Below are 13,196 nucleotides of genomic sequence, written 5' to 3' on the forward strand. Positions count from 1 at the left end.
TAATATGTCTGGTTTGCATCAATTGTTAGAAAAGCTGAATGACTCTAACTATGCATTATGGTCTTACAAAATGCAAATGTATCTGATTCAGGCTGAACTGTGGTATGTAGTTACAGAGGATCCACCAGATAGAGCAGATCCACAGAATGCTAAATGGTTTAAGGACGATGCAAAAGCAATGGCAGTTATTGCATTAGCTGTGGAAGACTCTCAAATTTCCTTCATTCAGTTTTTGAATACATCAAAAGAGTGCTGGAATGCGCTACAAGCTGTATATCAAAGAGAAACAGCGGGCAGTAAAGTAATTCTAACCCGGAAACTGTATGGAATGAAGCTGAAACCAGGGGAGTCTATGTCAAACCATTTGAAAAGCATGAGAGAAATCTTCAATCAACTCAGGGCACGAGGGATGGAGTTTACAACTATACACCAAGTCTATGTGATTTTGTCAAGTCTTGATTCATCGTACGACGCGGTTGTCACCATGATGGAAAGTCAAGAGGAGAAAAATTTAACCCTCGAGTATGTAGCTGGAAAACTACTGGAAACCTATGAAAGAAGACAAGCTTCAAAACAACAGAGCCTTAAACTTCCTGTGGCTGATTTTCAACAAAGCCATAAATCTTCTGATGTGGTGGCTGCATTAAAGGCAAGGAAATGCTTTAATTGTGGTTCCACAGAACACTTAAGGCGGGATTGCAACAAGAAGAAGAAAAAGCAGTCGACAGCAAAGTGGAGAGAAGAAAACAACATGAATGAAGCTGAATCAACAAAGAAGTGTCTTCTAGCAAGAGTCAAAGAGACAATGAATCCTTGGTTTTTGGACTCTGGGGCTTCAATAAGTATGGCAAAAGACAAACTTTCATTTGTAACCTTGGAAACTTCTACTTCAGAGCAAAAATGTGTTACCCTTGCAAATGGAACAAAAATCCAGATTTGTGGTGTGGGTAATGTATATTTTGATTGTCTGGGAGTTGAACTACAAAGTGTTTTATATGTACCAGAATTAGAAACAAACCTTCTAAGTGTGTTTCAGTTAACAGAAATGGGGTATGAGGTTTGTTTTACTGAAGAAAATTGTACTATAAAACAGGGAAACAAGGTGTGTGTGCAGGGAATAATGAAAGATTCTTTGTATGTGATTAATACTTGTACAGAAAATGAAGTTGTAGCCAGCAAAGTCACAACAAAAACAATAGCCAATTGCAAACCACACCAAGGGCCTTGCTAGACCTGCCGGGATAAGCCGGCAGGGAGGCGGGGCGACGGCGTGCAAACTTTAACGCGCGCCGCCCAGCCTCCTAGACGGCCGACCCGCAGGGACGACGGAAGCCCTGCAGCGTCGGCCATGTTTTTTTTTTTTTAAAGGGGCCATGTGGGGCCCGAAGCCGCCGGAGAAGGTAAGGGTTTTTTTTTAATTTAATCCCCCCCATCCGCCCCCCTCGCCGTCTCCTTCGTCGCCCTCCGCCCCCCCACCATCTCCTTTGTCGCCCTCCGCCCCCCCCACCATCTCCTTCGTCGCCCTCCGCCCCCCCACCATCTCCTTCGTCGCCCTCCGCCCCCCCCACCATCTCCTTCGTCGCCCTCCGCCCCCCCACCATCTCCTTCGTCGCCCTCCGCCCCCCCCACCATCTCCTTCGTCGCCCTCTGCCATCACCTCGCTGTCTCCTTCGTCGCCCTCTGCCATCTTCCCCCCCCCCCCCCGGATCACCCACCTCCTGGCACGATGGGCACAGCGCATCGTGCCAGGTCCGTGGCTTTTCGCGGCTCCTCGCGAGTAAGCGAGGAGCCGCGAAAAGCCGCGGAACTCTCCACACTTTCCCCAGCTCCGGCCTGAGGCCGGAGCTGGGGAAAAGGCGCGCCATAAGCGACTTCGCTTATGGCGGGTAAGACCAGGCCTCAGCGCGGCCTGTCTGCGGATTCCCCTGTGCGTCATCTGGACGCACAGCAGGGAAGCCGGGACAGAAGGCGCGCTAAGGCCTCGTCTAGTAACGCCCCAAGAGTGTATCCATTTAACTCATAAAAGGTTTGGTCATGCTAACTATAAAATAATTTCTAAGATTCCAGAATTGTGTGAAGGGGTGAAAATCAAACCATGTTCTAACTATGTAGAATGCAATGTATGCAGTGAAACCAAGTGTCATAAGTCAAACATTCCAAAACATAGTGAGAGAACAACAAAAAGAATTTTTGAATTAATTCATGCAGATCTTGCAGGTCCTTTTGAGACAAGTCAAGGAGGAAACAGATTTTTCTTGTCTATTGTTGATGATTACAGTAGATTTGGATTTGTGTATGTGTTAAAACAGAAGAGTGAAACTTTTGGAAAGTTTAAAGCCTTTGTTAAGTGGAGTAAAAATAGATTTAAAGAACCTATAGCTAATCTAAGAACGGACCGGGGAGGTGAATTTCTTAGCAACCAATTTAAAAAATTCCTCAGTGATGAAGGTATACAACATGACCTTACTGCTCCATATTCACCATTTCAAAATGGAGTTGCAGAAAGGAAAAACAGAACCTTGCAGAACATGTTAAGAGCTCTATTGAAAGAGTCAGGATTGTCTAATCTGTTCTGGGCAGAAGCTTTGTCCACCTCAAATTATTTGTTAAACAGGCTTTACCACTCTGTACATGAAAAAACTCCATATGAAATGTTTTACAAAAGAAAACCTAGAGTGTCACATATAAGGGTTTTTGGGAGTAAATGTTTTGCTCATATTCAGAAAGAAAACAGACCAGGAAAACTAGCTCAAAAAGGTGTTGGAATAAGAAACTGGACAATGTATTGATCAAAATGGGTTTTAAACAAAGCAAAGCTGATCATTGTTTGTACACAAAACAGGATGGTTCAAATGTAGTGTATTTGCTGATTTATGTAGATGATTTGTTACTGGTTTTTAATGAAGAAGAACAGAAAAACACATTTGTAAACCAGCTGCAAAGACATTTTGAGTTAAAAGACCTTGGTTCAGTGAAAAGTTATTTGGGAATGCAAATTTCAAAAGATTCTAACACAGGGTCATTTCTGATTGAACAAAGTGGCAAAATTAAAAAATTGCTGGAAGAACACAGCATGGAGAATTGTAAAATTGTTGCCACTCCTATGGTCACTGATTTTCAAAATCAGACAGACAGTACTGAAATGGAAGACATACAGAAATATCAGAGTGTGATTGGAAGTTTACTTTATCTAGCAAACCTAAGTAGACCAGATATTACATTTGCTGTAAATCTTTTAAGCAGAAAAATGACAAAACCTTCTGTAACTGATTGGACAGCTGTAAAACGTGTATTGAGATATCTAAAAGGTACAATCAATCACAAATTGGAAATATCTACACACAAAGATGGAAATTTCTGTGTTTATGCAGATGCTGACTGGGCTAACGCAATTGATAGAAAGTCTACCAGTGGAGCAGCATTCTTTTACAATCAATCCTTGATTGATTGGTATACAAGAAAACAAAATTGTGTAGCAACCTCTAGTGCAGAAGCGGAATATATCAGTTTATCTCTGGCTTGTAATGAGATTGAGTGGTATAAACAATTATTTGATGACCTAAGGTTGGAAATTGAGACACCAGTAACCATATTTGAGGATAATCAGGCATGTATTAGTATGGCTACATCTGAAAAGTGTAAACCAAGAACTAAACATGTGGATGTTCGTTATTCTCATGTGAAAGATATAATTCAGAAGGGCTGGATTAAGCTTGAATATTGTCCATCTGAAATGATGTTGGCTGATTTATTCACAAAACCAGTATCAATGGTAAAACACAAAGAGATGCTTTTAAAGCTGGGTCTCAGATTGTAACACAATTTAAACAACATGCGCAAGAGGAGGACTGTTAAGTATATGAAAAGAAATACTTGCTTAGTCATTAAAATTGTGTGTGTATGGCTATCTCAGGGTTAAACAGAGAAAGTCTATCTGTGGGCAATTACCTTGAGATAGAGGCTGTTCTGGGAACCTTGCCAAGATTCTAAGTTAGCCTCATCACAGCTGTATGTAATGTAGATAAGAATTGTGTAAGATGTGTATATAGTTTCTCACTTGTGTAAAATGGAACAGATCACTGATCACTGCTTACTGATCACTGCTCTCTGATCACTGCTCTCTGTGTATGCCTCAGTGTGCTGATCTGAACTGATCTGAATTGAACTGCACAGAAGCCTGAAGGAAATAAACCAGCTCTGCTGTGTAAGACCTGCGTGATGTGTGTTTGTTTCTGAGCACAAACAGAGTTCCAGAGGGAGAAAAGTTCTGGCACAATAACCCAACACAAATGAGTTAGCACATTATCTGGATACTCACCGTTGCAATCAGGGCTGGCTCTACCATTAGGCAACGTGAGGTGGCTGCTTCAGGTTTCATATACTGGGAGGCGGCGGCAAGATATCGGAGGAGAGAGCTGTGGTCCGCGCAGCCTGCCCTTCACACACACTCCCAAAATGAGCCTGCTGCCTCCGGGGACAGCGGAGGACGCTGTCACATCAACTGCATTGAAGAAAGGTTTCAGTGCCAGTCCACTTGACATTTGTACATGGAACAGGAGAAGACACCATCTTGATCTTTGACTCAGGCGGCAAACTGAGCTGTGGCAGCTCTCCTTGCAACTGTCTCAGCACAGAAATGCTCAGCACCATAAAACACAGAGATATAACAGGAATACATAATCAGAACAAGTTCATTCATAGAATCATAGAATAGTAGAGTTGGAAGGGGCTTATAAGGCCATCGAGTCCAACCCAATCAATGCAGGAATCCACCTTAAAGCATCCCTGACAGATGGCTGTCCAGCTGCCTCTTGAAGGCCTGCAGTGTCGGAGAGCCCACCACCTCCCTAGCTAACTGGTTCCATTGTTGTACTGCTCTAACAGTCAGGAAGTTTTTCCTGATGTCCAGCCGGAATCCAGCTTCCTGTAACTTGAGCCCGTTATTCCGTGTCCTGCACTCTGGGAGGATCGAGAAGAGATCCTGGCCCTCCTCTGTGTGACAACCTTTTAAGTATTTGAAGAGTGCTATCATGTCTCCCCTCCATCTTCTCTTCTCCAGGCTAAACATTCCCAGTCCTTTCAGTCTCTCCTCATAGGGCTTTGCTTCCAGACCCCTGATCATCCTCGTTGCCCTCCTCTGAACACGCTCCAGCTTGTCTGCATTATATGCAACCAAGCATCGCCGAATCTCCAACCCCTAGATCACATGGCTTTCAACCAGAAAACACCCATTTCTTCACAAAAGGGATGGTTGCCCTGGAGGTCTCTGCCTCACTGCAAGAGCCTTTGAGGCTACCAGACAGTTCTTCATGGCAGAAGCCCTTGCAAATAAAGAGAGCATTGGACATAAGAAGAAGAGCATCACTGAATCATCAAACTATTAGTCCAACGTCCTGCTTCTCACAGTGGGCAACCACATTCCTCTGGAAAGCCCACATGCAGGACATAAATAAAACAGCCCTGTCTGACTGTTGTTCCTGAAATTGGTATTTTAGAGGCACATTACAGCAGCTGACTACGAGCCTGAAGGTATTCTATACGTAGCTATGATTAGTAGCCATTGATTACCAGGCATTACTTGGATCCTCCATGAATTAACTGAGATCTACGGATCAGGGCCTTGGGTTATCCCATCACCTGCTCAGGTACATCCAACGATAGGGTGGCCATGTGGAAAGGAGGACAGCGCTCCTGTATCTTTAACACCGGTGTAGAAAAGGGAATTTCAGCAGGTGATTTGTTTGCATGCAGCCCCTGGTGGGAGGGGAGGGCTCCTGCAACTTTAACTGTTCTGATGAAGAGGGAATTTCACCAGGTGCTGCATGCATACCAAGGACACCTGCTGAAAGTCCCTTTTCTGTACAACTGTTAAAGATACAGGAGCCCTGTCCTCTTTTCCATAGGGTCACCCTATCCAACGACAACTAGGGGAAGGCCTTTTTCAATTGTGGTGCCCCATCTTTGGAATTCCCTCTGCCCTACAGTGCATCTTTGGCAATGTTTAGGTTGAAAACCTATTTGCATGCCCAAGCATTTGCTGATTTTAATACCTAGCTTGGTACATTTTCTTTATTGTTTTCATCTTTGTATTTTATGGCAATTCTTATTTTAATGCATTTCGTACACCAGCTTGTGTTTTGATAATAAAGGGCAATATATCAATATTTTAAATAAATATTTTAAATAACATATTGGGGTTGTATTCAGATTTGCTTTCCATGGTAACACCTCCAGCCCCCTGAAAATGCTACACAGCAGGCCTTGCTGAATGGGATGGGGGGTATGTGTGGGTGTATAGGGGGGTGAGGATCTTTAAAAATTGTGAGAGGGACCATACCTGAGCAGAACTTTTCCTCTTCCAGAAAATCCTTCCCTCTAACAGGAGGCAGATCCTAGATCCTCTAGTAAACCCATCTAATTTGGCGTCCATCACCACGTCCTCTGGAAGTTAATTCCTTGCTTTAAGTATGCGCTGTTTGAAGAAGTACTTCCTGCCAATCAGCTTTATGAAATAATCTGAAGTTTCAGTGTTATAAGAGACGTAGGGATGTGCATATTAACATGTCTTCCCCTAACACCCCATTCTCAGGGGAAGAGTCTGATTCAGAGATAAAAGAACCTGATTTAGGTCCTAGTCAGCTTTTGGATTGTCAGGGTGTTGAGAATTTGTCTCCACTTAGAATAATAGAATCATAGAATAGCAGATTTGGAAGGGTCCTACAAGGCCATCGAGTCCAACCCCCTGCTCAATGCAGGAATCTACCCTAAAGCATCCCTGACAGATGGTTGTCCAGCTGCCTCTTGAAGGCCTCTAGTGTGGGAGAGCCCACAACTTCCCTAGGTAACTGGTTCTATTGTCGTACTGCTCTAACAGTCAGGAAGTTTTTCCTGATGTCCAGCTGAAATCTGGCTTCCTTTAACTTGAGCCCGTTATTCCGTGTCCTGCACTCTGGGAGGATCGAGAAGAGATCCTGGCCCTCCTCTGTGTGACAACCTTTTAAGTATTTGAAGAGTGCTATCATGTCTCCCCTCAATCTTCTCTTCTCCAGGCTAAACATGCCCAGTTCTTTCAGTCTCTCTTCATAGGGCTTCGTTTCCAGACCCCTGATCATCCTGGCTGCCCTCTTCTGAACACGCTCCAGCTTGTCTGCGTCCTTCTTGAATTGTGGAGCCCAGAACTGGACGCAATACTCTAGATGAAGCCTAACCAGCGCCGAATAGGTTTTAAAGTAGATTACGGTACTGGGGAGGCAACTCCTCCTCCTGCTCCTCAACACCCATGGCTATCCTGTGAAAAAGAGGCCGAGACACCCAGCCTCAGGAACATTCTTTGATAAGAGACCAGGAGGCAGACTAGACTGCAGAAGGGCTGTGCCCAAGGTGGTCTCCCAGTCTATGCCTGCAGCTGGGAAGGTGTGAGAAAAACAACCAGTCAGGCAGAGTTCTCAGCACCAGGCTAAGTTTTTCCATTGGGCTGGATTGACAGGTAGGGAACTCTGACCAAGAGCCCCCCACCCAACAGCCGAAGCTTTCTGGGCCATTCACAATTAGAGTCATAAAACCAGGTTACCTGAAGGATTGTCTCTTCCCATGTACACCTGCCCAGACTCTAAGGGTTCATCTACTGTACACCAAGCAGGATATTCCACTATGAAAACAGTATATAAAAAGCAGGAGCCACACTACTGCTTTATAGTGGTACTGAAGTGCACTGACAACTGTTGGGGCCCATTGACACATCTACACCAAGCAGGATACAACCCCGGTTGGTGGCCCAGCTACGCCCCTATCTGGACAAGGAAAACCTAGCTTCAGCTGTCCATACTCTGGTAACCTCCAAATTAGATTACTGCAATGCCCTCTACATGGGGCAGCCTTTGAAGACGGTTTGGAAGCTGCAGCTTGTGCAGAATGCGGCGGCCAGATTGATAGCTGGAACAGGGAGGTTTGAGCATATAACACTGATTCTGGCCCGCTTGCATTGGCTGCCTATATGTTTCTGAGCCCAATTCAAGGTGCTGGTTTTAACCTATAAAGCCCTACATGGCTTGGGACCACAATACCTGACGGAACGCCTCTCCCGACATGAACCTACCCGTACACTGCACTCAACATCTAAGGTCCTCCTCCGAGTGCCTACTCCGAGGGAAGTTCGGAGGTTGGCAACAAGGGAGAGGGCCTTTTCAGTGGTGCCCCCCCCCCCCCATTATGGAATGATCCTCCCGATGAGGCTCGCCTGGCGCCAACATTGTTATCTTTCAGGCGCCAGGTCAAGATTTTTCTCTTCTCCCAGGCATTTAACAACGCTAAGTTTGTTTTTTAACGGACCCCAGAACTGTTGTTTTATAAATGGATACTGTTGTTTTTATACTGTTGTTTTTATGTTTCTGATGGTTTTTAAATTTTGTGTACTTTTTAATGTTTGTTTATTTATTTATTTATTTATTTCATTTCTATACTGCCCAATAGCCAGAGCTCTTTACTGTTTTAACTTTTGTGAACTGTCCAGAGAGCTCCGGCTGTAGTGCGGTATATAAATGTAATAAATAAAAATAAATAATAAATAAATGAAAGTGGTATGAAACCGGTATATGGTATTTATTTATTTATTTTATTATTTATTTATTGATTGATTGATTTATTGCATTTCTATACTGCCCAATAGCTGAAGCCATTGGGCCCCAACAGTTGTCAGTGCACTTCAGTACCACTATAAAGCAGCAGTGTGGCTCCTGCCTTTTATATACCGCTTTCATAGTGGAATATCTGCTTGGTGTAGATGAGCCCTAAGATCAGCTTCAGTGGTCCTTCTCTGGGAGCTCCCATCAAAGGAAGTGAGTAGCGTAGCTACTAACCCCGGCTGTGGAATAAGGTCACGAGAGAGGTTCGCCTGCTCTTTCCAGCACCAGATATTTTTAGTTTTATTTTCCTAGTCATTTAATTTTTTTAGTTTCTATTTTATATCTGGCATTATATTTTAAACCTTTGCACTATGGTGCTGCTAGCATCTGTTTGGTTGCTATTTTTATTTTTATACTGTAGTTTAAAACTTCAAAACTTTTATATCGTATTTTATCGCCTTAGGTGTTGTGAACTGTCCAGAGGGCTTCAGCTCTTGGGTGACGTAGAAATGTAATAAATAAATAAATATAAATAAATAAAGAGGAGGACAAAAAGCACTTCTGGTCACTGGTATCCCTTCCTGCACAAGGTTATAAATGGAGGTTTCGGGAGGTGTGGCATGGGATGAGAAAACCCAGCAGAGAAAAACCAGCCACTAGCCCATACTACTGCGTTCAGACAGCACAATAGTCAATGGTGGGTTAATAACCAACTCAATAGTTGGTTATCTAGGGGGCACTACCCACACATCATGATAATAATCAACCGTGGTGTGGATTAGGATCAGCACTGAGTTGACTATTAGTCCATGCTGAGTTGACTCACTCATCTCCCTATTTACTTATTTACTTATTTATTTATGTATTTATTGCATTTCTATACCACCCAATAGCTGAAGCTCTGTGGCTGACAAAATCACTAGCGGTGGCCGAGAAAATAACCAACGCACAACACGATAACCAATGGTGGTTCAACTAGCCAACTCTGCACAGCTTTGGTTATTTGCGTTGCTTATTTCGGCCAAATAACCAACCATTGGTTAAAAAAAACTCCCTCCACAAAACACAATGACCCATGGTGGGTTAAATTACCAAGCGTCGACTATTTAAACCACCATTAGTTATCGTGTTGTCTGAATCCAGTCAAAGACTAAGAGAAAGAGAACTGAGGAAGAAACTAACTATCAATACGTCAACTGCATTTGGGAATTATTGTACTCTGTGTGTTTTTCGTATTGGGCGCTTCAAGGATTTGGAGCATGCTATGAGTTGTTTTGTTTCAGTTAGTTGTACAATGGTTTGAGTGCCACATTGTTGAAGAGAACATAAGAACATAAGAAATGCCATGCTGGATCAGACCGAGGCCTTAGCTAGACCAGCGGTTATCCCGGGCTGATACTCGGGATCACCCCTGTGTGTCCAGATGACGCAGAGGGGATCCCGGGATCAGGGAGGGATCATCCCTCCTTGGCCCTGGGATGCAGCCCTAAACTTTGGGCCTGGTTTTTCCTGTGGTCTCGGGCCCAGCCCGAGACCGCGAGCGTGTGGCCCATTTCCGCGGCTTTTCCTGGCTCCACGCGATTACTCTTAGAATCATAGAATAGTAGAGTTGGAAGGGACCTATAAGGCCATCGAGTCCAACCCCCTGCTCAATGCAGGAATCCATCCTGAAGCATCCCTGACAGATGGTTGTCCAGCTGCCTCTTGAAGTCCTCTAGTGTGGGAGAGCCCACCACCTCCCTAGTTAACTGGTTCCATTGTCGTACTGCTCTAACAGTCAGGAAGTTTTTCCTGATGTCTAGCTGGAATCTGGCTTCCTCCGTGTCCTGCACTCTGGGAGGATCGAGAAGAGATCCTGGCCCTCCTCTGTGTGACAACCTTTTAAGTATTTGAAGAGTGCTATCATGTCTCCCAACAATCTTCTCTTCTCCAGGCTAAACATGCCCAGTTCTTTCAGTCTCTCTTCATAGGGCTTTGTTTCCAGACCCCTGATCATCCTCGTTGCCCTCTTCTTAACACGCTCCAGCTTGTCTTCATCCTTCTTGAAATGTGGAGCCCAGAACTGGACACAATACTCTAGATGAGGCCTAACCCCGAATGGAGAGGAACCAGTACCTCACGTGATTTGGAAGCTATACTTCTATTAATGCAGCCCAAAATAGCATTGGCCTTTCTTGCAGCCACATTGCACTGTTGGCTCATATTCAGCTTGCCATCTACAACAATTCCAAGATCCTTCTCGTTTGTAGTATTGCTGAGCCAAGTATCCCCCATCTTGTAACTGTGCATTTGGTTTCTATTCCCTAAATGTAGAACTTGGCATTTATCCCTATTAAATTTCATTCTGTTGTTTTCAGCCCAGCACTCCAGCCTATCAAGATCACTTTGAAGTTTGTTTCTGTCTTCCAGGGTATTAGCTATCCCACCCAACTTTGTGTCATCTGCAAATTTGATCAGCGTTCCCTGCACCTCCTCGTCCAAATCATTAATAAAAATGTTGAAGAGCACTGGGCCCAGGACTGAGCCCTGCGGCACCCCACTCGTTGCCTCTCCCCAGTTTGAGAAGGTTCCATTGATAAGTACTCTTTGAGTCCGATTCTGTAGCCAACTGTGAATCCACCTAATAGTTGTTCCATCTAGCCCACTTTTAGCTAGTTTGTTAATCAGAATGTCATGTGGTACTTTGTCAAAAGCTTTGCTGAAGTCAAGATATATGACATCCACAGCATTCCCACAGTCCACAAGGGAGGTTATCCTATCAAAAAATGAGATCAAATTAGTCTGACAGGATTTGTTCCTGACAAATCCATGTTGGCTTCTAGTAATCACTGCATTGATTTCAAGGTGTTTACAGATTGACTTCTTTATAATCTGCTCCAGAATTTTCCCAGGGATGGATGTCAGACTGACTGGTCTGTAGTTCCCAGGTTCCTCCTTTTTGCCCTTTTTGAAGATAGGGACAACGTTAGCCCTCCTCCAGTCGTCCAGCACCTCACCCGTCTTCCATGATTTTGCAAAGATAATAGACAAAGGTTCTGAGAGTTCTTCTGCTAGCTCCTTCATTACTCTAGGATGCAGTTCATCGGGCCCTGGAGATTTAAACTCATTCAAGGAAATTAGGTGTTCTTTGACCATTTGTTTATCAATCTCAAACTGCAATCCTGCCCCCTCAACTTCTGTTTCACTTTTTCCAGGGGGGTCATAGATCCACTTTTTGGAGAAGACCGAGGCAAAGTAGGAATTGGGCACTTCAGCCTTTTCTTTGTCATCTGTTATCAATTTGCCATCCTCGTTAAGCAGTTGGACCACCATTTCTTTCCTCTGTCTTTTACTACTCACGTATCTGAAGAAAGCCTTTTTATTGCTTTTAGCATCCCTCGCTAATCTCAGCTCATTCACAGCTTTAGCCTTCCTGATGCCATTTCGGCACTTCTGCGCCACTTGTCTGTACTCTTCTTTTGTAGCCTGGCCTTCCTTCCACTTCCTATATGTATCCCTTTTTGTTTTCAGGTCATCTCTAAGCTTTTGTGGAGCCACATTGGTTTCCTCTGTTGTCTTCTATCTTTTCTCCTTGTTGGAATTGTTTGTAACTGTGCCTTTAAAATTTCATTTTTTAGATACTCCCACCCATCCTGCACTCCTTTTCTCATTAGGCTCCCTTGCCACAGGACCTTACTTATTATAGTTCTGAGTTTATTAAAATCAGCTTTCCTAAAATCCGGAGTACGTGTATGGCTACGCTCAACTTTAGTCTCCTTCATAATCAAGAATTCAAGTATGACATGGTCACTTTCCCCCAGAGTTCCCGTAACTGCCACTTTATCCACTAAGTCATCCCTATTGGTCAATAACAAGTCAAGGATTGCCGATCCTCTAGTTCCTTCCACCACTTTCTGTAGGAGAAAGTTATCACCCCTCCCTGGCCCTGGGATCCAGGCCCTGGGATCATCCCTCCCTAGCCCGGGGATGCAGCCCTAAACTTTGGTCCTGGTTTTTCCTGTGGTCTTGGGCCCAGCCCGAGACCACGAGCGTGTGGCCCATTTCCGCAGCTTTTCCTGGCTCCACGCAATTACTCATAGAATCATAGAATATAGGCATGTGCTCCGCTCCGATTAGAACCGGAGAATTAGAAGCGAATTGGCCTACTCCGCCTTGCCCAGAGGCGGAGTAGAAGCAGACCGCGGACCCCTAGAAGCAAGGCGAAGAGAAGCGCCCATTTTCGGAGCGATCCTCTTTCCGCGGACCGATCCGATCGCCATTTTGAAACATTTCGCCCATAGGATTGCATTGCGGAAAAGAAAAGGGGATAACTGTGTTGTTTTTGAAGCTATCTTTCTGAAACTTCTTGTGCTTAGAGAGTCGTGGCTGGGGGTCATTTTGAGCCTACTCTCAGCTCTCTGCGTGGTGTGGTTCGCTTGCTAGAATTTTTTAAAAAGTAGGGTAAAGGAGGGGAAAAGATTACCTTTTCGATTGCTGAGGGGCAGAGTCAACTCCCGGTCATGATCACATGATCCCAAAGTTGGAGGAGGGGATAGGCAAAACGGGTAACTTGGGATTCTGGGAACTTCTCTTTCT

The sequence above is a fragment of the Elgaria multicarinata genome, chromosome 10 (assembly GCF_023053635.1).
Source record: "Elgaria multicarinata webbii isolate HBS135686 ecotype San Diego chromosome 10, rElgMul1.1.pri, whole genome shotgun sequence".
NCBI classification, from domain to species: domain Eukaryota; kingdom Metazoa; phylum Chordata; class Lepidosauria; order Squamata; family Anguidae; genus Elgaria; species Elgaria multicarinata.